This window comes from Camellia sinensis, chromosome 5 (assembly GCF_055761805.1).
Source record: "Camellia sinensis isolate YWXY chromosome 5, ASM5576180v1, whole genome shotgun sequence".
In the NCBI taxonomy this organism is placed as follows: Eukaryota; Viridiplantae; Streptophyta; class Magnoliopsida; order Ericales; family Theaceae; genus Camellia; species Camellia sinensis.
The window spans coordinates 188,473,685-188,501,494 of NC_138965.1; the positions used below are offsets into that span (position 1 = coordinate 188,473,685).

Below are 27,810 nucleotides of genomic sequence, written 5' to 3' on the forward strand. Positions count from 1 at the left end.
CTAGTGACACTTTCATCAATCCGCCGGTTTCTATTTTTTTTCCAAACCGCACCGACCCGCACCGCTATTAAATCATGTTTTATAAGATTTTAAAAATTCTTTTTTACTTAAGTTTGCTTGTTGTTCTATACCTTAGAATATAGTATTACATTACTGCTCGAGGGGAATTTTATGTATTGTATTTGATTATTGTAGCTTCCACAGATGCTTGTAATGAACTGATGGTATAGTCGTTGATATTATCATGTTGTTGCTACACTTGCTGCATCAGAAGAAACCTTCGCAAGATGTTTAACATCATGATATCTCTCGTCTTTTTTTTACTCTTTGATTTATGTTTTGTAATTTGAATTATATTTTTTATAAACCGCCAATCCGCCCGAACCGCCAAGGCAAATCCGCCATTATTTGCCAACTGAACCGCCGATTTTTGATAAGGAAAATGACAAATTCTAGTGACACTTTTATCAATCCGCCACCCGCCATACGGTTTCTATTTTTCTCTCAAACCGCACCGACCCGCACCGCGCACACCCCTAGTTAGTGGTACAAAATAGAGGAGGGACCTTAAGTTTAAAAAAAAAATTATTGTAAACATCTTCCATTAGTAAAAACTAGAGAGGAAAATATTCCTTTCTTTTATTTACTCCTTTGTAAAGTTTGATATTTTTTTATAGAAGATCTCACACTTTCGACATAATCACATCTTTCTTGAAGTTTTAATTTATATAACAATTAAGTCCTTTTTCATTAGTAATCTATTAGTTGTATAAATGAAAAAATAATATTATCATTCTTTTTTTACTAATATATATATATATATTTATCTTTATTTATTTAGTATCTACCCATCATCTATATTAATTGTTATCATTTTAATCTTATCAAAAGAGAAATCAATATAATTATGATAAAAATATAAAATTAATTATATTTTTTTTAGAATGTCAAGGAGATGAATGTAATTTGTCCTCTAATATAATATAAACAACATAAACCCCACGTGTAAGTATTTTATTAAATAAAAAATAAAAAAGTGTTCGTTAATAACTACTTTCCTTCTTCATTTATTTTATTTATTAATTAAAAATTCTTTTTGTATTTATATTAATTAAGAAAGAAAGATACGCTGTCACCATCACCTTTAAAATCTAGGGAAAATTAGTCTAGGGTCCCTCTCCCACTTTTCGTAATGGAAGAGATCCACAACATTATTTTTTGATGTCTAAGGTCCCTGAATATATATCAGAGAAATTTGTGTTCGAATAGGTTTACGGTGGAAACAAGTCAAATCCCCCTCTCCGTCACCTCCAGCGATCTGGATTTCTCTCATCTCTCTCTCTCTCTCTCTCTCCTCGTTGACGGTGAGCTCCGCTCTCCGATCAAGCTCTTGCAATGCACTGATATCACATGGCACTCACATCCGATTGCTTTGCAGTGATGGTCGAAATCGCCAAACTCATAGAAGTCGTCTTCGAGAGCGATCTCTCTCCCACAGACTTCGCTCCGATTCGTTACTCAAGCTACGGTTTGAGATATCCTTCACGGCGGCCGTCACTGCGGAGTTGGAGGCAGATCTGAGGGTGCACGACGAGTCCAGATCTGAACTCCTTCATGAAGAGTTGTATTACTGTGTTCCATAAGAGACATAATTACACATCCTTTGATCTGATACTGATCATTGCTTTTAAAATCGGTCAAAACACACACACGACTATCACAGACCCATCACACACATGCACAGAATACAAAATTCAAATTTCTCTGGAGATAAATTTTGAATTTCTCTGGAGATAAATTCCGAAGTCAGAGAAATTTGGTTAAAACACATTATGAAAACACATTTGATAAATTCCGAAGTCAGAGAAATTTGGTTAAAACACATTATGAAAACACATTTGATAAATTCCGAAGTCAGAGAAATTTGGTTAAAACACATTCCGAAGTCAGAGAAATTTGGTTAAAATACATTCCGAAGTCAGAGAAATTTGGTTAAAACACATTCTGAACTCAGAGAAATTTTGAAGTCAGAGAAATTCAAAATTTCTCTGGAGAGAAATTCCGAAGTCCAGAGAAATTTCCAGAATTTCTCTGGAGAGAAATTTCTTATCAATTTTCTCTGGATCAACTTGAGGGACCTTAGACATTATGAAAATATTGAGTGTCCTTTATGCTGTAAAATCATAATACCAGGGACCTTAAAAAAAAAACCCCTAAAATCTAAATGCTTTACTTGTCTTTGGCGTAATATCTCTTGCTCTTTGGCCCCAAGCATTGTTTAGAATAAAGTGGAAGGCAAGACCAAAAGACCAAAAGACCAAACATAGTGAATTAGATACAAATCAATTATTGATTAAATAATGCTAGTAATAAAAATAAGAACTGGACTACTCTCCAGTTATTGAAATGTTCAGTTAACTGCAGAGAAACCAAATTCTAATCTGTTTGGTTTGGTTTCAAAATCAATTTTTGGAAAAAATTAAAAGCTAATTTGATGTAAAAAATAAAAAATACTCATCACTTTCATATGATTAAAAAAAAAAATCTATTAAGTGTTTATTTTTGTTAATTATTTTTTCATATAATTTTTTTAAAAAAAAATTGAAAATATCTTTTAAGTGTTTATTTTTGTTAAACTAAAATCTGTTTTCAAAAAAAATTCTAAAAGCAAATTCTGAAAATAAAATTAAACACACTCAAATTTGAAAAAAGTTTATGAACTATTACTCTCGCTATAGCTAGTTAAAGAATTTCTCAATTTTCTAATTACATTGGCAAAAAGAAAAGAAAAAAGTACTCTATTCATTGCGACATAGTTTCAAATTGGAAAGATGATGGCCATGTTGGGTTTATGTTTCAGGGAAAAAATAAATAAATAAATATTTTTTTTTTGAAAAAATGGAAACTAATTTGATGGAAAAAGAAATATAAAAAATATAATTTTAAAGTTTTAAAAATTATTTTTGGCCTCCCATATGATAAAATTTATATAAAAATGATATTTTTTTGAGGATATTTTGAGGTTGCTAGTTGAAAGGTACTCTATTCCCATTTTGAACATGCTTGGAGGTTGAATTAAAAAAAAAAAAAATGCTTGAAGGAAAAAGAAGCCCAAATAGTTCGTTTTTTAATATCATGTCACTCTCAAACTATAATACGAGGAATTGTATGCACTTCAAGTTCTGCTTAATTATTCCTAAATAACTTATCCAAAGTTGAGTTATTTCAATAAATGTATTTTAATTTTGGGATGCGATCTATACATTAAGTAAAATGGGATTTTTAACCCCAAGTCTTGTGGGAGTTCTAATCTCCCAATCTAAATTTTTTGATTTTTTGATTTAAAAAAAAAATCTTAACATTTATTAATTTCTCCTAACTCTCAAGTCTTATCTTCATAATAACACTTTAATACATTAAGAACAAGCATAAAAAAAATTCTTTGAAATCCAACACATATGAATTCTTTGAAAAGTCCCAACACATATGATTATTATACCTCATAATAACACTTTAATGTATTAAGAACAAGTATAAAAAAAAATTCTTGAAAAGTCCAACACATATGATTATTATCAAAATATTAAACTTTAATATAATATAATAATAAAAAAGACATTTAATTCCTTGAAAAGTCCAACATATATGATTATTATCAAAATATTAAACTTTAATATAATATACAAAAGGAAAAAAAAAGACATTTAAAAAAAAATATTTAAAAATCACAATTCACATATATAGATAATTATAAATACAATCCGTGCATGGCACGGGTGATAGTCTAGTAAAATATTTATTTGAAAATGAGCTTTTTTTCATTTTACTTCCTTAAGAAGCCGTTGGATGCTTTAGTTAATCTTTCTAGTATCGGCTCTTTATCACTACATCTTTAATAGGTTAAGATCAGTCTATCAGTCTATCATTCAACTTGTTTACAGAGAAAGATGGCACATCTCTCTTCTATTAATCTCTCCAGGGTGTAAGAACTCCAATGGTCATGCTAAAAGAAGGGAGTCACGCATTTTTTGGCCCAACGAAAAATAAATATAAAAGTTCTTTAAGTATTTCTATTGATTCTCAACATTCAAACTGAGGGTTAGCACATCTAAAAAGGATCATCTAAATTTGCTACTTACTTCACACACAATTAGACCATTTTTTTCCTTCACTTAATTTTATTTTTTTGGACTCTTATATTGTGTTTGGATTGAAGATTTGATTAGAAAAGGGAAAAGCAAAGAAAAACTAATTACTTGTACCTCTTCTTTCTTCTTCTTCTTCTTCTTCCCCGGTAATCCAACAAAAAAATCAAATTATTTGAGAAATATTTGGTCTTTTTCTTTTTCTTTTCCATCTCAACCAAATAAAAGTAAGAAAATTTATAAGTTTATCTTATTTTATTTTGTTTTCTTCCCTCCAACAAAATCCAAAATTCCAAACACAACCTTAAACTTTCATAGTATAACTCAAGGGGAGACATTTTACTCCATCCTAATGTATTAATAGTCACATTATGATTTGGTTAATTTGATAATAGCAACATTAGACCAATTTTGACAATAAAATTTGAGTAATATTTGAGAAAATAATTTTTTGTCTCAACCAAAAGCATACCTATTGACTTTTTGACTTTCGAAGGTTATTATTGTAATTTTGAACGTGCTAGCAAAGATCAATCAGTCCTTACAGAATATTAATTACCAACCAATTATCAAACGATTGTGTTTTAGTTCTTTTCGGCCTCAATGAAAAGGACATTTACTGGTGGCTTGATTTAGGAGAATTAAGTAAACAAAAATTAAATGAAGAACAATTGTAACATTTCAGTAAGTAAAATGGAAGACTTAAAATGATCCAAATCAGCCTCGTAGAGGTTTACAGCAACAAACTACTTAAAACTACTCCTATAAACGAAGTGCAGTACAAAAATTTGAAGTACAGAAATGTGAAGAACTAGAAATGTAAAAACTGGAAGGAAAATAAAGTAGATAAAACTGATTTTTTAGATTTGAGTCTGGGAGCTCTTTCTGAGACCTTCTCTGCTATTTATACTTCTCAATGATAACCGTTGAAATGAGCTTCTAACTGTCGAATCATCCCTCAATGATTGCTGATCATGTTTCCTCACAGTTAGTTCCACGACGCCATGTCTGCAGTTAGGCTTCCCTCCTGATTTTTGAATTTAAATATGAGTAACCGTTAAAGTCACGTCATCTTGCACCTCTCTGCTGATTCAATGCTATGTAGATCCACAATAACCAATACTAACTGCCACGTGTATGATTGCGATTGAAGATTTGAATTGTCTTCTCGTATTACCCTCATCCTGTCACGTGTTAAACTGTGATTGGCCGATACAAAATATGTAGCCAACAATACCACAAAGTAGTTTTAGGGGAGAATCAATACATATGATGATAAGTTGTTTTCTTGTTATCTTTAATACATATAGTGGTTGTATAGACATGCATTTGATTGAGATTTTAGAATTTGTTTTTTGAATTTTTATAATTATTTCTACCCTAGAAATTAGAAAATTGTATGCAAATAATGCATGCTTTTTATTGTTCTTTTTTCCTAAATATTATTTATTTTCAACAATAATTTTAAATAATTTACATTATCTTATTTGAAAAGTAGTATACAATATGCAATATATACAAATGTTCAAAACATGTCTCTATAACCATACATGATCTTTGAATATATATTTTAATATCATAAATTTTAAATTTAAAAAAAAATCTAACACTAATACGCACTCATACTCGATATTTGTACATGGATTCATGAAATATCGATGGTGTCCTCCCACACTAGTTGAGCATTTTGTGATTGGTTTCCACTAAAATTTGCATCCAAATACCCAAGAAAAACAAAAAAAAGAAAAGAAACATATTTAGAACATTCTTTCCCTGATTCCTTCATTTTTTTTTGTTCTATCGAATCAATTCACTTTTCTTTTTGGGAACCCAATGTCTCAAGAACCAAACAATGTAACTATTCCGTGATGAGAAGTTATTTGGTGATTCTGGGGCACAGTCACATGGTGCCCTATATGTATTGTAATTGATAAAAAGGATGAAACTCATAATTTTGTATTAAGTAATTGAAGAACATCAATGGACATGACAATTTGTGATTTATCAAGGGCATGGTCATGTGGTGCTTTTGAACCGCGAAATAATTTTTCATCCAGTGAGATGCACCGAACATTATTGGCTCAGCATTTAGATTGTTTGGAACAATAATTTATTATTGAAATAAATAAATAAATAAACCTTATACTTCGTTGATTTTTTCTTTTCTTTTCTCAAATCTTTTTACCATTTAAGCCTGTCTAGCCTACATGAAAAAAAAAAAAAATCCTAAACAAAGTTGACTTAGTTTTGTTTTAGCGGACTTTAAAAAAAAAATTCTTTTAATTTTTGTCTAATTTATACGGATCTAAAAATAAGAATAAAAAAAAATTGATTCAAAATTAAAAAACAATTCACTAAAAACAAAACTAAATAGAAAAAATAAGCCAATTTATAAGCTACAGCCTAAAAAGAAATTAATATAAGTCCAATAGCCAGAGGTAGAATCACTATTTCCAGGGTCTCTCTAATATGGGGAAACTGAAGCCAATTGTTTTCACAATCCCCATGACACATTGAGTACTATGGGAAAATAAGGGTAAAGTATCTCTACATTTTTTGTCACATATGTTTCAGATGATAAGTTTTGTCAATTTTGTTAACGCACAATAGACAGATGGGTGATATTGCAACTTGACTAAAAATGTAAAGACTTGACTGTTACAATTGAAAGTGAATGAACCAAAATAAGATTTTAATGAAAGTATAGAACAACTAGTGTAGTTAACCAGGAAAATAAACTTACCACAATGAATGGCTTATCATACTCTAGATCAGAATAAGTTATGATTCCTTGGACTTTGAGGCATTTAAAATCAAGACAAAACAGAGATCCTCTCTGCTTGACTGCCCGTCAATGTGTCTCAAAATCTTCATGCGAAAAACACCCATGAAAATAATGCAGAGCGAGGTTAAACTTCAGCGCTGAATCTGGTGATATAGTTGAAGCAACAGCAATTATTGGTAAATTCAAGATTATCATTATCAGATTTGAACAATCAGCAATGTGTTAATCGTATTCTGTAGCTACAATGAACAATCCTGCTTGTACAATGCTAAATGTAGTGTTTGATACTAAGATTCCTAACTACATATTTTTCACAAAGAGCCTAATCTAGATCGAAACAAACTGGGACCAAAACAAAGTTTAAGATATACAAGATTACCTTCTACCTGATTCTATATCACCCATTGATGTGCTTGAGTTGTGCTCTGCACTACAGCTACTGGGCTAAACGCATTGCTGTGTCGCCCCGTTTGTTGATTCACAAGTTGAGCCTCTGCGACCTGCCTATTGGATCCATTCATAGGATGGCCTAGTTGTGAGTTCGCCCCTGACTCCTCAAATGCATGGGGGACCCATCCTGAAATTATAAATAAAATAAAAAAGCGGTAATAATTGAATAGAATTATTCACTAATTGTGGTTGAACACTCCAATTTGTTGGGTAAGTGTGGATGGATCCTAATAAGTACTGCACTCGACACTAACCACTAGACCACATATTTTGGAATAAGGGTATTTATGATATTTTGTACTTTTGATTTGTTGTCCTAATTTCTATGTATTTATAATTGAGGGGAGGGCTATCTCTTGTAAGTTGTAACGTTTTAGATCATAGTGAAAACTGCAGCAGTCATGGATGTAGTCCTAATTTGGGATTAACCACGTAGATCTTATGTTCTTCATGTGTGCATGTGATTTATCTTTCTTGTGTGTTTGTTCGTTTGTGTGTTTCACATTTCACCAATCTTAGGTAAATGTTATCAATTCCTAACACAATTTTCACGGTCAATTTAACCAACAAAATGTAATAGTATGGTCCAAAATTTTCAAAACATTTTAAGAAATTCCAGCCCACATACAAATATTGTAATATTCTGTCAGAAATTTAGTTTAAGCTACTGGTCAGGAGAAAACCAGCAGGAAAACTGAATGAGTTACCATCGGTGTGATATTGAGGTGGAAAAAACTGCAGATAGCAAAATGTTGCGATAACGAAACCTGCAAAAATAAATTATACAAATTGTAGCTATATTGATTCATTTTGATTTTCTATTAAATGTTTAGGGGTAAAAATAACAAACCTAGGAGACCTCCAGCAAGCACATCCTGCCAATGGTGCCGATAGTTATCCACCCGAGAAATGCCAACAAGAGACGCAATGAGGAGAGGAAGAAAAATGATGCATAGTTTTGCCACGTGTCCTCTCCGATCAAGTAATTTGATTTTCCCCGATAAGTACAATGATAAAAATCCTAGACCTGCAAAGGACTCTGCATAGTATTCTGAATTTTGTAAGATTTTACGAAATGAAGGGGAGTAAATGGGAACAAGTTAAATGGTGTTCTATCAAATACATATTAGCCTCTTTTTTTTTTCTTACGAAATGAAGGGAACCCAGTATGTTGTTCTATGAACAAGTTAATCCACTAAAACATTGCTCAATGCTCTGTAGCAAAGCAGAAATATTAATCTTGCTTGCAAGAAAAAATAAAAAATAAAAAAAGTTACTTTGATTTTACTATCCAAAAAATAAACATTGAGAAATGCCAGTTAAAAAGAGTATCTAAATCGGAGCATTAAACACCTTCGAAAAAACTCTGATTCATAAATCCAATTTAATCTTGCTCCACATTCAAATTATGAGAGCAATTCAGGCGGGTAACTGAGAAGTGTTGCTTACATGAAGTATGGCCACTTGGAAAGCTCGTGTCCATCTTTGATAATGCTATCTATACCATGGCATATTACATTACCCCACTGATCACAATTCTGAATTTGAAGAGAGAAAGATAGCAAAAATAAGCAAGCAAGGTATGCAAGGTCAGATTGCCAAAAAGCTTTGTCACTGAATTTAGCAAATTGCGTAGTTATTCTAAGCCAGACTAACATACATCAATTCCATCTGGAAAGCATCGCCAAAAGAAGTAAGCCAGACTAACATACATCAATTCCATCTGGAAAGCATCGCCAAAAGAAGTGAGGACGACCAATTGCATTTTTTATTGTATCCGTAAGCACCCCAGTTATCAAGACAGCAAACAAGAGGCCTGCACTTTTAGGTATGTACGAATCATGAATCAAACAAGCCACTTCGTTAACTAAGAACAAGAAGGGAGTTTCAGAATAGGAATTAAAAATGTATCAAATATGATTACCTAGTATGCTATGGTGCAGATCATAAACATTTCTCCTACGACGATAGAAGAGCAGGAAAACGACAATAGGCAACAGAACTGCATACAGCTGTGAATCAAAGAAGAGTTTCATCAGTTATATTTTCTCCTAACAAAATTAACATGAACTAAAAGCTGAATTGTCCCCTTCTTATAACAATTTTTTTTTTCCACATCCATTTCATCTTTAAAAAATAGAATAGAATTGTTTCAATAGCTACACAAAATCTAGTAAAATGAGTTCTAATTTATGAAGAACCCCAATAGGCACGTGTATATGTATCTGGGTGTGTTTGTACACAAAGAGAGACATGGATTACATATAGCAAATCAAACCAAGCTAAGCCTTGTCTCCCAATCAAGCAGGGTCAGCTACATGAATAATTTTTTGCCATTCTACTCTACCAAGGGTTATATGCTTGGTTAAATTAAATAAATTAATATCTTTTTTAACTACCGCATCCCATGTCAACTTAGGTCTTCCCTTCCACATCTTCTCCATTAGCATAATTAAAGTGTTTAATATTGGAATCTTGTATTAGTTATATTTTAAAAATCATATTCAATACCCCATTGTATTACGCTTAATAGATTATTACAGGATATGTTTGAATCATGAATTCGGGTAGAAATTTGCGAAAGGAAAAGCAGGAATAGTGAAGGGAAAAGTGAATGAAGTAAGTTTTAATTTTCATTTTCCGTTAATCCATGATTCGAACACAACAAAAAGTATTATTTGATCAACTCCATCTTGACACTTTCAAAGTATGTAAATGATGAATTGTTGCACATGTTTCATATTAATAATACTAATGTTGGTGTGGGGATATATTTTTTGGATACCAACACGTGGCATGGCGACGCCGACGTGTAAGCCGAGTGCCACGTGTCGTGGTAGTTACGCCGAGGTGATCTCGGAGTTGCCGAGGTTATCTCCGAAGACATCAGAATCCGAGATAAGCGGATAAGGGACAAGAGTCCTAGGACAAAGAGGAGACTTAGCCAAGATAAGGATAAAGCTCTTAGAGAGTTTATCTTTATCTCTTGAGGAGTCCAGAGTAAGTATTAAATTGGAGTCCATAGAAGTCAGGCTTCTAGTAGGACTTAGATTGAGTAAACTATAAAAGAGAGGCACTCCCATGGGTCTAAGGTACGCAGTTTCATACTCAAGCTTGTGAGTTTGGCACTTGATTATCTTTGAGAGATATACTGACTTGATCGTCAGAGTGCCCCCGGGTGGAAGAGCCACCGCCGGAGACTTCTCTTTTTGTTGCAGGTTAACTAGAGGCCATCTATTCTGCCGGTGCTCTCCAGCTGATTACTAGGCGGGCAGTGTGGTCGAAAAATCACCCACACAATTTGGCGCCGTCTGTGGGAATCTTAGAAGAATAGATGGCCAATGACGGACAAAGGGAAAACATTAGGGGCGAAACTCCTGCTGGGAGTGGTAGACCAATCGACCTTGACATTAAAGGAGACAACCACAGTACAGAAAATCATGACCAGGGCCACGGAGAAAAAGACGTCGGCCAGGAGGGCGACGCTTCAAAAAGGACAAACCAAAGCAAGTACTACAACGAAGATAACCTTCAGGTTTGGAGGGATAGGTGCCTACGAAGGGATGAGGAAGTAAAAGACTTGGCAAACAAGCTGGCAGACCTACAGTCAGTGATCAACTTCATGATGCAAAATAATGTTATGCAGCCACCATACCCGCTGCAAGATACGCCGATGCCAGCGATTAATACCCAGAAGGGAGGAAGAAAAGCAATTCCCGAAGCCCTTTAGCACACCAGGAGTGAAAGCCACTCTCACCGACGTTCCAGGGAAGTCGGACGAGAGGAACCAAGGCAAGAAGAGTCCCGAAGGACACATCGCATGAAGGATCCAGGGCCCAAAGAACATCGCCATATTCAAGGGCAAACACTCTGCTTTGACACAACCCATGGAGAAAGATCGAAAAGGGCCCACCACGAGGCCGAAAGTAGTGTGCCAAAAAGATTGAAGTCCAGAGATAGCCGAGCTCCAGGTAGGAGTAAGGAAGACTTGAGGGACTACTTCAAAAGGAGGCAGTAGAATGTTGAAGCCGAGGTCACTTCCAAAGTTAAGCCGAGAACACCATTCTCGGTGGAACTGGACAAATTTGAAGCACCAAAGAGATTCAGTATGCCGAGGTTCCAAATTTATGATGGTAAGTCAGACCCCAACTTTCATGTTGGACTATACCTAAACTCAATGGCATTATACAGTGGGAACGAGCCATTGCTCTGCAAAGTATTTCCCTCATCCTTTGGGGAAATTGCATCCGATTGGTTCCATAAACTACCGAAGGGAAGCGTAAAGACATGGGAAGGCCTGACCGATATGTTTGTGGCCAGGTTTGTGACGAACAAACTACAGCCTTTGAGGGTCGACGCCCTGATGGCTTTAAGAATCACCAAGGAAGAAGGCCTTAGGGCCTACGCGAAGAGATACTACGAGGTGTTCAATCGAATACCCGAATGCAACCAAGAAGTGGCGGTCGTATCTTTCAAGAACGGCCTCAAAGATGATTGCCCACTACGAAAGTCTTTGGCAAAAACACTACCAAAAAGCATGGAAGAACTCATGGCAAGAATTGAGAAGTACGCCAGAGCCGAGGAAGATACATCGGGAAACAAAGAGATAAAGCAGGAGAAAGGAAATGGCTCGCCGAAGCGAGGCCGAGGTAACAACGGACCGACCAAACAAGAAACAGAATTGAAGGGTAAACAGGCAGTAACGACGGTGTTCCGAATCCCTATCCATAAAGTCTTGGATCAAATACGAAACCAACCCTATTTCAGAACTCCAGTAAGAACACCAGGGGAATTCATGAGAAGAAACGTTGGTAGGCGTTGTGCTTACCATAATGAAGAAGGGCACCCAACTCAAGGTTGCAGAGCTCTAAAAGCACACTTAGAAGACTTGGTAAGACAAGGCCATCTGAGGGACCTTATTGATGAGGCCAGAACGAGAGAAAAACAGGCAAGATTGCCTCAAGCACCAGCAGCTCCACCACCTCCAGCACAGCAACCACAGGCAGGAGGGCCAAGGGTGGTTAATGTGATCCAGTCAAGGGTCAACGAGAACGAAGTCAGAGGAGAGACCCAGAGGGTAAGGCATTTACAGCATGTCTACCAAATCGGGGAAAAAAAACCTCGGCCTGAAGAAAGCCAAGGACCAATGATAACCTTCACTGAAGCCGACCTAGAGATGGTCCAGCATCCGCATAATGATGCCTTGGTAGTATCCCTCTAGGTTGGGGAATGCCAAGTAAAGCGCATCCTAATAGATCAAGGCAGCTCTTGTGACATCATGTACGTCAGATGTTACAAGGAGCTGGGCCTTCATCCTGACGACCTGGAACAATCCAGCAACCCTATGGTCGGCTTCAATGGAACGCCGACATGGCCACTTGGCGCAGCAAGCGTAGAAGTACAAGCTGGTACTAAGAAGATCAAAACAGAATTTATGGTGATTGACACACCCTCACCATATAACATTATCTTGGGAAGACCATGGTTGCACGCAATGGGGGCAGTTCCCTCAACATTGCATCAACTACTACGGTTCCCCACAGAGCATGGAATTGAAGAAGTAAGAGGAGATCAACTGCAGGCAAAAAGTTGCTCCATGGTAGCAACGAAGTCCACTTGCAACATTCGAGAGCCAAAAGAAGCAGAGATTGAAGACGAGGATATGGAGGTCCTAGATGATGTCGGCAAGGAGCCAACCGAAAAGAGTGAAGAGACACTAAAGAAAATCCTAGTCCAGGAGGGCGACAAAGAACGTTTCTTTCTTCTCAGTTCAGGCTTAGCCGATGAAGAGGAAAGAGAACTGGAAGATTTTTTGAGAGCCAACATTGAGGTGTTCGTCTGGACACCTTATGAAATGCCTGGCATTGACCCCGAGGTCACTTGCCACAGATTGAATGTCGACAGGTCGGCAAAACCTGTGATTCAACGAGCCAGAAGACCGACGTTGATGCACGTCGAGGCAATAGAAGAAGAAGTAGACAAACTTCTGGAAGCTAGGGCCATCCGAGAAGTTCACTATCCGACATGGCTGTCCAACATAGTAGTAGTAAAAAAGAAGAACGGTAAATGGAGGGTCTGTGTAGACTTTACCAGCCTCAACAAAGCCTGCCCCAAAGACAGCTTTCCTCTGCCCAAGATTGACCAGCTAGTAGATGCAACTTCAAGGCACGAAATGATGAGTTTTTTGGATGCATACAGGGGGTACCACCAGATTGCCATACACCCACCAGACGAGGAGAAGACTGCGTTCATCACCCCTAAAGGCTTGTACTGTTACAAGGTAATGCCTTTTGGGTTGAAAAACGCAGGAGCAACTTACCAAAGGTTAGTAACAAAAATGTTCAAACACCTGATTGGAAAAACGGTAGAAGTCTACATCGATGACATGGTCATGAAGACCAAGGAATCTAAGGGTCATCTTGCCGACCTAAAAGAGGTCTTTGATATACTCAAAACATACCGGCTCCGACTTAACGCATCAAAATACGCGTTTGGAGCTGGATCATGCAAGTTTTTAGGGTATCTGGTAACGAGAAAGGGCATTGAGGCCAGCCCAGACCAAATCAAGGCCATCCTAGAGCTGCAGAGCCCGACGTCGGCAAAACAGGTTCAGATGCTTACTGGAAGGGCCGCAGCCCTAAACAGATTCATCAGCAGAAGCTCAGATAAATGCAGACCCTTCTTCAACTTGGTGAAAAAAGCCACAGATTTTCTGTGGACAGAAGAATGCGAAGCCGCTCTAGCCGACCTAAAGAAGTACCTGACCACAACTCCGGTTCTTTCTAATCCAGAACCAGGGGAAGAACTGTTTTTGTACTTGGCAGTTTCAGAACACGCAGTAAGTGCAGTACTAATCCGAGAAGAAAAAGGAGAGCAAAAGGCGGTTTATTATGTAAGTAAAACCTTGGCCGATGCAGAAATATGGTATCTACCACTGGAGAAATTAATGTTGGCCTTAGTAATGGCTTCAAAGAAGTTGAACCATTATTTTCAGGCGCACAAGATTGTGGTCCTAACAGAGCACCCACTGAAGTCCTTGTTGCAACAAGGAGACTTAACAGGAAGGATAGCAAGATGGGCAGTGGCCCTGGGCCAGTATGACCTGGAGTTCAGGCCGAGAACAGCAATAAAGGGCCAAGTTTTGGTCGACTTCGTGGCAAAATTCACACCTGAAACCATCGAACATCGGGCTCCGTTGAGCTGAGATGAACAGTATCCCAGCAAGCAAGGAGAAGCCCAGCCAAAGGCAAAAGAGCAAAGGAAGGAAAAACTCAGACCCTACAGTATCTACATCGGCGATTCATTCAAACTGTTCATCGATGGAAGTTCAAACCGTCAAGGAGCGGGGGAAGGAGTACTGTTGATATCTCCAGATGGAGAAATAATAGAACAGTCCATCCGTTTGGGGTTCAAGGCCTCAAACAATGAAGCGGAGTACGAAGCATTAATTGCAGGGCTAAAACTGGCAGCAGCAACAGAAGCAGATGAGGTAATTATTTTTTGTGATTCACAACTTATTGTTAACCAGTCAACAGGAGAATTTGCAGCCAGGGGCGAAAGGATGTCGGCATATGCAAAAGAGGTCATCAGATTGGCAGTCCTATTTCAGAACTGCCGACTACTGCAAGTCAGCCGAGATGACAACACCCACGCCGACGCGTTGGCTTATCTGGCAAGTTCAATACAGACTGGAAAAACAAGAACAATTATGATCGACTATATGTCGGGCCCGAGCATAAAACCAGAGAGCACAGAGCAGCAAGCAATGTGTGTGGACATGGGGCCAAGCTGGATGGATGCAATTGTTACATTCCTGAAAGAAGGAAAGTTGCCAGAAGATCGTAAGGAGGCACACAAAGTCAGATTGAAATCTGCAAGATTCTATCTGACAGAAGATGGACATCTTTATAGAAGATCCTTCACTGGACCCCTTTTAAGGTGCGTACACCCTTTGCAGGTTGAAGATTTTCTATATGAAATTCATGAAGGAATTTGTGGAAGCCATGCTGGGGGCAGATCATTAGCCCACAGGGCCATTACCCAGGGGTATTGGTGGTCCTACATGCAAAAAGATGCCGAAGCCTACGTGAAGAAGTGTGAACAATGCCAAAGGTTTGCACCTTTAATACATCAGCCAGCTGCGGACCTGAACCCAGTATCCAGCCCTTGGCCGTTTGTCCAATGGGGCATGGATCTTATTGGGCAACTTCCCCAGGCAACTGGGCAGAGAAAATACTTGCTGGTGGCAACAGATTACTTTACAAAATGGATAGAGGCAGAACCTTTTGCCAAAATCCGAGATGTGGACGTCAAGAACTTTATATGGAGAAACATCATCACCAGATTTGGGATTCCAAGAGCAATAGTTGCCGACAACGGAACACAGTTTGACAGCAAACTCATCAAGAACTTTTATGCGAAATTCAAGATCAAGAATTACTTTTCAACACCAAGTTTTCCCCAAAGTAATGGGCAAGCAGAAGCATCCAACAAAGTAATTCTGGATGGAATAAAGAAGAGGCTGTAGGCAGTAAAAGGAAAGTGGGTAGACGAATTGCCCAACGTGCTTTGGACATATCGGACTACGCCGAGAAGATCAACTGGGGAATCCCCCTTTGCCATGGCTTATGGCACAGAAGCTGTCATCCCATTGGAGATCGGCATCCCAGGGATCAAGACCTAGGGAGTAGAGAATGACACTAACGACATACTCTTAGCCCGAGATCTGGACCTTTTGGAAGAACGAAGAGAAAAGGCTGCAATTCAGCTAGCAGTATACCAGCAGCAGTTTGCTAGAGCTTATAACAAAAAGGTCAATCCAAGAGATTTTCAAGTCGGCGACCTAGTCTTGAGAAAAGTCGTCGGCAACAAGAAGGATCCTAGAGAGGGCAAGCTTGGCCCAAACTGGGAAGGACCCTACAGAATTACTTCGGTATTAGGCAATGGAGCCTATCGCCTTGAAGATAACGAGGGCAAAGCACTGCCAAGACCTTGGAACACTTGTAATTTGAAATTCTTCTATCATTAGATGTGCAATATTTTTTGCCGATGTCTTTCATAAAGTTTTTTCAAAAATTCTTTCAACACATATGACTGATAAAATTACATACTGATGTTTTTGGAGACATAAATAATGAGAAGCCAAGTAGAACTCAGGTTCACATTGGGGGCAGGAAGAAGAAGAATGTGTTTACCACTTGTTGAAATTTGTAGCAATTTACAAGTTGGTTAAACCAAGATAATGTTTAAACTGAAATTAAACCGAGATGATGCTTAACCGAAGTTAAGCGAAGATGATTCCTTATCTTCACTTGTTGAAATTTGTAGCAATTTACAAGTTGGAGTTAAGCTGATTCCTTGTCTTCACTTGTTGAAATTTGTAGCAATTTACAAGTTGGAGTCAAGCTGATTCCTTATCTTCGCTTGTTGAAATTTGTAGCAATTTACAAGTTGGAGTTAAGATGATTCCTTATCTTCGCTTGTTGAAATTTGTAGCAATTTACAAGTTGAAGATAAGCCGAGATTACTGTTTCTCTTCACTTGTTGAAATTTGTAGCAATTTACAAGATAATGTTAAGCCGACATGTGGTCATCCGTCGAAATTTACAGCAATTTACAGGTTGAAGTAAAAGCTAAGTATATTGTTCAAACACTTGTTGAAATTTGCAGCAATTTACAAGTAGACCATTACTTAACACTTGTTATAACTTGAGAACAGTTTACAATATATGTTAACACTTGTTGAAATTTGTAACAATTTACAAGTAGGTTAGACCGAGATCACTGTTTACATACTTGTTGAAATTTGAGAAGAAACTTGCAGAATTAATATTGAATAGTATATGTTAAACACTTGTTGGAATTTATCAAGAGTTTTTCAGGTCTGTATCTTGCCGAAGTAAAGTTTGAAGTTGTTGTACCCGAGGTATGTAACCCCGAGGAGATTGCACAAAGGTAGCAAAATATAGAAGGCATACAACCATGCCGAAGCAAATCAAAGAGAAATTAAAAGATTGAAGCATCCAAAACAAAAAAAAAAAAAACAATTGCAATTATATACAAAGGAAGGCACATCGGCCATAAAAGGAAGTTTACATTGTTTAGAAAACAAAACAGAGTATAAAAAAGGCAAGGAAATAAAGACATTCAAATCAGGATTCTTCAGCACTAACAGCTGGAGGCGTTGGGACCTCGGAAGATTCTGGTGGAACCTTCTCGGCAATCTTTTCTACTTCAAGCTCGACATCAATCTCTGCAAGCGTTTTGTCAAGACTTCTTTCAGCTAAAAGGAGGTCAGATGATAATATCCCTATAACAGCTCCCCTAGGCGCCTCCCCAACCTCATCACCCTTTTCATCCAAAGTTAAGTCCATGACTTGCTCAGTTGAAGGAGGGGACTTGGCCTCAGTAGCATCCTTGGATTTCCTCACCAAGGCCTCATCTTCATTATTATCTTCATCCTCAGCTTCAGATTCTGCCTCATCTTCAGCTTGACTTGAAGATGGAGCAGGAGGAGGGAATGGGAGAGGAATAGCTTCAGCCTTGTGCAGAGAAGAATCTTCAGGAACATTGAGCTTTTTGGCCAAGGACATCCAACCAAGGGAAAAGCCCCTGTTGCATGCCTGCCTAACTTGCAGTTTGTAGTCCTCAGCAACATCGGCCATTCCTTGGGCGTAAGCTTTTTCATCGGCTTCAGTAATTTCGGCGTTTTTAGTGGCCAGGGCTTGCTCGAGCTCTTTTTTGGCTTGAGCCTTTTTTACCTCGGCGTCTTTCTTCTCGGCCTCGGCAACTTTTTTGATGGCTTCAGCAGACTCCGTTTTTTCTTCGGCCATCTGTTGGGCCTTAGTGGCAGCCTCGGCCTGATCTTCCAGCTTCTTCATCTTTGCCAAAATAGCTTTGTTCTCCTTTTTTAGGGCAGAAACCTCCCTCTTCATGTCGGCCAATCTTTGCCGATTTTCAAAAGATTGCATTGAAAACGAATAGGCGTGCTGGATGGCCTGAAAGAAAACAGAAGTGTTAGAAAATATTCTAAGTATGAAGCAGAAAGAAAAGTCAAAACAGGACACACTTACTTGAACGGAGTGCTGGAGCATTAGCGCGTAGTTTTCATACTCGCTGTGCCCAGCATTTCGCTCCAGATCGCTTGGAAGAAGAAGAGCAGTATTGAGGGCGACACCGACATTAATGTCGTCAACACTCTCAGTTGACATAATTGGCCTATCCTCCAAAGTCAACTTTGGGGCCCAGGGGACATCGGGTTTCTTGGAACCCGAGGTCGTCGCAGACGATGACCTCGGCTTCTTTGATTGAGTGGATCCTGATGGTTGGGCCTCAGCAGACCTCTTGGTAGAAGTAGAGGCACTCTTTCTATTCTCGGCCAATTGAGAGATGGGCAGAGCATCCTCAGCCTCAACCTCAGCGGCTTTGGCCTTGGGCTGAGCCTTTTTTATTCTTTTGGGCTTTGGTGGGGGCATGGATTGAGCTGGAACAGCATCAACATCGACAGGTAAGTCGGCTAAAAGATCTACAGCAATAGGCTTCGGGCGACCCATCTCAGCAGTCTTGACAAGTCGACACCAACGTTTTCTTTATGGTATTGGGACTAAGTATGGGGCTGAAGTAGATGGCAAATCGACTAGGTCAGAAGTAGATCCTTCGTCTGCTCGTAATGTGGAAGCAATGGGAGGAGTTGTGGTAGAATGTGGAGAAAGACTCTTTTTCTTCCTTTTTGGGACGTCGGCTAGTGTGGATTTGTATGTCAGAATAAAATTCAGTAACAGGGGAGCCTTGCGCTTGTGGATTGGAAGATCAAGGAGCTTCTTTAAATCTTTTCCTGGGAAGTACGATTGGCGAAAGTTTTTTGGTGGTTGATGAAGATCTGCAGGACAAACAAACAGACATTAGAAACAGACAAAGTTTTGAAGACTTGGAAAAGAAATAACTAAGTATTGATGTTGGGCTCTTACCCTTGCCCTTTTTAACTGTTCGAGGAAGAGGGTAGAGGTGAACATCCTCGTCTGGACCAAATTCCTAATTTCCCGAAGCAATGACAAAGTCATCCCCGGCTCCCTTGTTGGAGTCCGGGAGGTCGGCTACAATTTTGAATTCAGTAGACCTCGGCTTGAGGTAGTAGACGTAACCTCTTTCCTTCAGGTTAAGGGGGCACATGGTATAACAATATTGTACATCGGCAAGGGTGATCCTAACATTTTCCTGCCTAGTTAGAGCTATGATACCATTAATCACTCGATAGGAGTTGATGGTAAGTTGCATGGGGTTTAACTTATAGAAGTGGAGAACCTCACGAAAAAGGGGATTGAGTGGAAGCCGAAGTCCGCACTCAGTAAAAGCTACTATAGGAAAGGGCATTGAATTATCCGTGGGCATGATAGAGTCATTATCTTCAGCCAGCCTCAGGTGGACATCGGCAGGAATGGAGAATTCTTGCCTAAAAAATTCAAGTTTAGTTAGGGTGTTTACCCGGTGTCTCCACATACCCATTACGTCGGCCTAAACAAAGAAGGCTGTGTTTCAAAAGATAGGTGTTTCAGAAGGGTTGCTAGAACCTCGGTTTCAAACCTGGGTAAGGACTGGTAAGGTTTGTTTCAGTTTTTCCTAAAGATTGAAGGTTCTACAGACAAATCCCAAACCTAAAACTATAAAGACGAAGATCGAGGGCACAGATCTGGTAAAGACACAAAAAACAGAGAACAAAAGCGAAGTTTCAGAAACAAGAATAGGGATGGGCTATCAAGAACACGAAGAATACAAAGGGTTAAGGGCCAAAAAGAGTGGTGAAACAGTGCAAAGTGTTCATGGCATGTGAAAAATCATGAAATAAGACGCATTCAGGTGAATGATTCACAAATAATGCCTAAGAAGAACAGTAATAGCAAGAAATTTCAGAAACAATCAAGAATTAGAAAAAGAGGGTAAGGGGGCCAGTTGCTTACCGAATAAAATGAAGCCGGAGCGATATTCGCCGAGATCAGACGACAGTTGTAACAGTAGCAAAAGCTTCGCGGGAATGGAAGAATAAAGACGGTCGCAGAATTTGGGGCTTAGAGTAATGGCAGATTCGAAGAATGCTAGAGCTTTTAGAGAGAGAAAAAGCAAGAAATCAGAATGCAAAAAGTGGAGAAAGGAAGAGGGAAAGAAAAGTTTTATCAAAAAACTTGAAACGGCGGCAAAAGCAGGGCATTTATTACACCTGGAGCAACGCACACGTCAGACGGCGCAAACGAGTGAAAGACAGCTTTCAGGGGCGTCACAGACACGGGCCAATGAAGACAAAGCACGTGAAAGGAACGGTTAGATGTGCATGACAGCTCATGCGCGTGGTGGAGTTCATTTGAATTCTTGTTTTCCGAAGAGAACACATCGGCTTGAAAATGAATTATCTCGGCCAAATAGTTTTTTGAGCCACTATGCAGAAAGAAATATCAATATAGGTTCCATCACCTTAGAATGCCGAGGTAATAGAACCTAGGGGGCAGTTGTGGGGATATATTTTTTGGATACCAACACGTGGCATGGCGACGCCGACATGTAAGCCGAGTGCCACGTATCGTGGTAGTTACGCCGAGGTGATCTCGGAGTTGCCGAGGTTATCTCCGAAGACATCGGAATCCGAGATAAGCGGATAAGGGATAAGAATCCTAGGACAAAGAGGAGACTTAGCCAAGATAAGGATAAAGCTCTTAGAGAGTTTATCTTTATCTCTTGAGGAGTCCAAAGTAAGTATTAAATTGGAGTCCATAGAAGTCAGGCTTCTAGTAGGACTTGGATTGAGTAAACTATAAAAGAGAGGCACCCCCATGGGTCTAAAGTACGCAGTTTTATACTCAAGCTTGTGAGTTTGGCACTTGATTATCTTTGAGAGATATACTGACTTGATCGTCGAAGTGCTCCCGGGTGGAAGAGCCACCGCCAGAGATTTCTCTTTTTGTTGCAGGTTAACTAGAGGCCATCTATTCTGCCGGTGCTCTCCAGCTGATTACTAGGCGGGCAGTGTGGTCGAAAAATCACCCACACAGTTGGTATTAATCAAGGTTCTGAAAAGCGGTTGCGGTCACCGTAACGGTGGCGGTGGCGCGGTTGCGATTGCGGGGTGTAAAGGTCGCAGTGTAACGGTTGTGGTTACCGGAACTGTGAATTTTTTATTTTTTGCACAATTTGCAAAAAACTTACCGATACGCATATTTTTTTTTATATAATCATATTTATTGGGTTTACTTTATATGTTATAAACCATATTACACTTGTGGCAAAAATTTCTTTTATTGGACTTAGATGTATAAAATTATTTTTAATTATTATACTTGTGGAAGCATATGTACATTTTAACTCAAATAGTTTTAAAAAAGTATACATCCATAATGGAAGAACTTGACAAAGTACATAATATCATAGCATAAATCACAAATAACAGAGAGTACATTTTACATAATGTTACTACTAAAATTACATAATGTCACCGCCAAAATGAGTGACGTGGTGCATCTTGAGATTCAGATTGTTAAGCTTGATTGTTGTTGTTACCTTCACCCCACCAAAATGAGTGACGTGGTGCATCTTGGGAATCAGATTGTTGAGCTTGATTGCTACTACCTTCATCCCATCCAGTAGGAAATATATAAGTAAATGTGCTCATCATGTCATCCCTTTCTGTTTCGTGTATTGGGAGAGAAAATAGATACCTTGGCTGAAAAGGATCAACATACTCTTCTTGAGTTTGTTGATAATTTGGCAAACCGTATCCTGAAGGGCCATTTTGTTAAGGGGGCCAAGGATAATTTTGTTGAGGTGGGTAAGGATAGCTCTGGCTATTACTGCTATAGGATGAGTAAGGGTGATATGGATAACTATGACTATTACCTGATGAATCAAGTTATTGTTCTCTACTTCTTATTCTTCTTTCATCCCTACATGTATCACTACCACGAAACCTCCTAGGTAGTTTGGGTAAAGGTGCAACAAGTTCTCCAATATCATAATGTTCCCCAACATCGCATAATCCAAATCCTCCAATAAAATCTTCACTTCCTGCACCAAAACTAGTACCATCACCGTCATCACCACAATTGTCGCCGCCACCGCCACCACCGTCGCCGTGAGAAGTGCCTTCACCATCACCATCATCACCAGATGGTGTTAAACCACCACTATTATCACTTTGAGTTGGAGTAGGAGTTGATCTTTGAGAAGTGCGTTGAGCTTGATATCTATGGGTGCCACCACCATCGTTTCCATCGCTGTCATCACCATTACTGTCGTTGCCACCACCACCACCACCACCACCATCATCTGAGACCAAATCTAGCCATTCAGAATTATCCACACCATCTAGTAAAGGATTTTCCCTTTCTTCTATCCATGGACTTATTGGATCATCTTCTTCAAATATGTAATCCAAGTTAATAGGATTAAAACTCCTATCAATCTCCTCTTGGTGGCTTCTTTTAACATGTCTCAATTTTAATCTCATGTTGTAGGTGATTAAGACTAATCTTTGAATTTTCTTATATTTCAATCTATTCCTCGTCTTCGTATGGATGAGACTAAAAGTACTCCAATTACGTTCATAGTGAGATGATGTTGTGGTTTGACTTAATACTTTCACAACTATTTTTTGAAGTTTAGGAGCACAACTGCCATGAATAATCCACCACTCAGCTGCACAAAATTATATTGCACTAGACATAAGTCAAAATATGATAGAAAATTATTTTAAGTATTTATATATTGTAAATTTGTAATTTTGAAAATAAAACCTGGATTTGATTGTTTCCATGCTCTTTGTGCTAAAGGTGTGCCAAAAGTTTCATGTTTATCTCGAAATAGCAACAACTACAATTTGGACAATCATTACAAGTAACATTTGCAAAAGTAGATTATTACTATTAAAATTTAAATAATTGGTACGTACTTGATTTGTTGCTTTCACTTGAGCATCCATATTAGACTCCAGTCTGGTAATGACTTTTTTAAGTCCATCCATCACTTCTCTTATCATTTCATTGGATGAGGTAACACCATATTGGAATTGAGGATTTAAAAAATATCCTTCAAAAATAAGAAGACAAATAATAATTGTAAATAAATATACATTTTATAATTGAAATCGTAACACTTACCAACCGCATGCAAATCTTGATGCAATTGAAAAGACCATCGAGTATCAATAATTTTTCAATAGTCGGTGTAGTAGCGACAATCTCTTTTAATTGCTAACTTTGCTCTATCTATAGCTTCATATATGAAACTTATTGTTGGCTTCGCATCCCCATCAACTAACCTCAATACTCTGACTAGGGGCTCATGATTTTTACAAAGCTCTGTTGCTTTCTGCCAAAACTCCTTTCCTAAAATAATTTTTTTCACATTGTAAGGCTGCCCAGTCTATGCCTTCCCTTGTCTAGAATTCTTCCCCTCATCACTATTAAACATAGCTCTCAATTGTTGTTTATATCTACCAATACTCTCAATGGCAATAAAATTTGTAGCAAATCGAGTGATGGCAGGTCGAATCAATTCTCTATCTCTATTGAATTTTCTCATTAAATCCAACACCCATCCACTATTATAAATGAAATTGGTGATGGTTTTGCCATCTTCAATCACCTTTGCTACACTTTTCTTATTGGCTATGTCTTTTAGCATGAGATCAATACAATGTGTTGAACAAGTTGTCCAATATAAATGTTTCCTTTTTCTCATTAACATTTTACCGGCAGCTTTCAATGCAGGTTCATTATCAGTTACTACTTGAACAACGTATTGTTCTCCAATTTCATCAACAACTTTATCTAACAACCCAAAATAATATTCAGCAGTCCTACTAATAATATTTGAGGCATCAATTGATTTGTGAAATATAGTACCTCTATTGCAGTACACTAAGAAGTTGATGATGTGTTGCCGAGTTAGACTGCTCCAACCATCACACATGATGGATACACCTCTCTCTGCCCAAATTCCCTTAAATGATCCTATCCATTCTATCATTTCATCATGCTCAATGCCCAAATATACTTCAGAAACTTCATCAAGCATGGGTTGTGTATACTCTGAATCAACTACATTGAATGGAATACAATTATAGAGTATAAACTTGGACACTACCCGTCCCAATCTCTCTTTTAACTTCTGTAAATTCATTGTAGAGATTTTTCGTTGCTTTGTACTCTTGCTCTTTTAGAGTTCTATATCCATTGCTCTTAACCTTGCTTCAGGAGCATTGGGTTTCATCCAATTGCGTCCACTCTCACCAGTTTCACGCACGGATTGTGATCGACGAAAAACATTAGCAATACTTGACCCTTTTGGCAATCTTTGACCACTACCACCTACATCGTATTGTGATCCATGACCTGCAACATCTCGTCTAAATTGTTGCCTTTCCTCCCATTGTTGTTGTGAACGAATACTTGCTTGTCTAGCCCTAGTCATCTCTGGATCAGAGTCAGAGTCAGAGTCATCATCTCGAAGATCTACAAAATCTCCCCATTCATCCTCATCATAAAGATCATCTTCCCTAATATGTGCTTCCAATTCAGCTTTTCTCTTTTGTTTGTCTGCTTTACTCATTTTTTTATTTTGTAAATGTTTAATCATTTCTTACATCACGTCTCTACTAACATTAGGATAAGAATGCACTTGCCCCGTTTGATGTGCTAAATGCTGTTTGAAACGCGTAATCCCACCTTTAATGTGATGTCCACAAAATTTGCAAATAATATGATGCCTAGTGCCTTCAACTTGAGTTCCAAATTTCCAACCAATATCATCACTTGAGGGTTCATCATTGGCACCCTTTTGTCGTGGCATTTTTGAATTTGAATTCTGCATTACAAAATAAAAATAAAAATAAAAATCCAACCACTATTTATTGTCACAACACATTACAATAAAAAATTTCATCATTAAAAAAAAAATTTGTTGTCACAACACATTACAACAACAAAATAAAAAATATTTATAATTAAATGTTAAATGAAATGATTATAAAAAAAATTCAACCACTATTTATACATTTGGATTTTACATGTTAATGTAATTAGGAATAAAGACATTTTTCATGGCATTGTTTGAGCTATTGCTTTTATTTTTATTTTTTTATTTTATAGAAAGACATTTTTTAAAAAAAAAAAAAAATTATGCCATCAAAATTGTTGTCACAACACATCACAATAACAAAATTAAAAAAAAAATTCAAATTAAATACTAAATAAAATAGTTATAAAAAAATGCAACCACTATTTATACATTTCGATTTTACATGCTAATATAATTATATAAAAATTAAAAAATGAATTATAAAGAATTTTTTTTGAGGTATTGATTTTTTTAAAACAAAAGATATTTTTAAAATAAAATTGTGCCTTTAACAGTGTTGTAATAATAAAATAAAAAATATTTATAATTAAATATTAAATGAAATGATTATAAATAAATAAAAAATGCAACCACTATTTATACATTTGGAGTTTACATGCTAATATAATCATATAAAAATTTAAAAATAAATTATAAAGAATTTTTTTTGAGGTATAGATTTTTTTTTCATTTAAAAAGATATTTAAAAAAAAATAGTGACTTCAACATTGTTGTCACAACACATTACAATAACAAAATAAAAAATATTTATAATTAAATATTAAATGAAATGATTATAAATAAAAAAAAAGGCAACCACTATTTATACATTTGGAGTTTACATGCTAATATAATCATATAAAAATTTAAAAATAAATTATAAATAATTTTTTTTGAGGTATTGATTTTTTTTTCTTTTAAAAAGATATTTAAAAAAAAATAGTGACTTCAACATTGTTGTCACAACACATTACAATAACAAAATAAAAAATATTTATAATTAAATATTAAATGAAATGATTATAAATAAATAAAAAATGCAACAACTATTTATACATTTGGAGTTTACATGCTAATATAATCATATAAAAATTAAAAAATAAATTATAAATAATTTTTTTTGAGGTATTGATTTTTTTTTCTTTTAAAAAGATATTTTAAAAAAAAATAGTGACTTCAACATTGTTGTCACAACACATTACAATAACAAAATAAAAAATATTTATAATTAAATATTAAATGAAATAATTATAAAAAAAATGCAACTACTCTTTATACATTTAGAGTTTACATGGTAACGTGATCATATAAAAATTAAAAAATAAATTATGAAGAAAAAAATTCATACATAGTTGTTTTTTGGGCTTCAATCACTTGAGTATTTGTTATCTTTTTGAATAATCTACAAGAAAAAAAAATTCAATAAAAACTGACATATATAAAATGTATTCATATAATAAAATGTGTTATGATTTTTAGATATTATAAAAAAAAAAACCAATCACTAATTATTATATATAAAATATTAAAAATAAGTGCATAGCTCTATATATACATTTAAATTAAAATTATTAAATATATCACATAAATTTTGTACGTTTTACAAAATTTAAAGCCTCATATCATTGTTTAAAAATAAATAAATAAACAAACTTTGCCAGTTGGAGACCACAAGGGAAAACAAATGCTTATCTTCCCAAGGTGAAGTAAACACATGATATATACCGTTTGATAAAGAAAGGGGCAGTCAACAAATGCTTATCTTCCCCACGAAGCTAGCCAGAGAGGCTACTGAGCAAACAAAATTTGATAAAGAAAGGCAACCGATCAAACTCTGGACTTACTTCGTCTTCAACACAAAGGAGCAGTCACTGGTTTCAACAGCCTTGAAGATTCAACACAAGTTCATCTCTTCCATCTTCCATCTTCCCTCTTCTCTCTTCTCTCTTCTCTATTTCTCACTCATCCGTATTTCAAATCTAAAAATTTGTGGACGACCGATACACCTATGGAATCTCACTTCAATTCAAAGTGGTTCATGGGCTGTAAAGACAAAAGCCAAAAGCTCCATTATAATAAAGGTATGTACCGTGCATAACGTGCCTTTTCTTTTGTTTTTTTTTTGAAAATTTGTGGATGTCCGATACAGCTATGGAATCTCATCTTTATCCTTTTCTTTTGTTTTTTGTTTTTGAAAAGAATCAGCTAAAGAAGCCTTGTAACGTGCGTAACGGGCCGTTACATCACCGTTACGACCGCTATAACGGCCGTAACGGCTGATACACCTATGAATTTCAATCACACCGCAGAATCGAGGATAACGCGTAGTGCCTACCGCCGGAACCATTACGCAACATTGCATTTTTAAACCTTGGTATTAATAAATTCTAAAATGGAAATTTAATTGTGAAAAAGTTGAAGTTTCAAATTAAATCAATAAATGTTTAAAATTAGGATATTTATATAATTAGATTGAGGGATTAAATTTTTCACAAATATATGAAAAAGGTCTAAGCCTAAAGTATATCTTTTCTCTTATTGAATCTTTTGTTA

The 27,810-nt window shown here is 36.8% G+C and overlaps 1 pseudogene across 1 annotated transcript in view; it reads right to left on the reverse strand.

The window, feature by feature from the left end:
- Nucleotides 1-6,830: 6,830 nt before the first annotated feature.
- The window catches only part of LOC114292426 (lipid phosphate phosphatase 2-like), a 43,097-nt pseudogene continuing 22,117 nt past the window's right edge, over nucleotides 6,831-27,810 (reverse strand). Inside the window, exons 3-9 of the transcript XR_014330717.1 lie at nucleotides 9,305-9,392; nucleotides 9,093-9,196; nucleotides 8,830-8,918; nucleotides 8,231-8,419; nucleotides 8,088-8,147; nucleotides 7,310-7,507; nucleotides 6,831-7,073 (exon numbers count right to left, since the gene is read on the reverse strand). The product of XR_014330717.1 is annotated as a lipid phosphate phosphatase 2-like (transcript). The remainder of the gene's footprint in view (nucleotides 7,074-7,309; nucleotides 7,508-8,087; nucleotides 8,148-8,230; nucleotides 8,420-8,829; nucleotides 8,919-9,092; nucleotides 9,197-9,304; nucleotides 9,393-27,810) is intronic.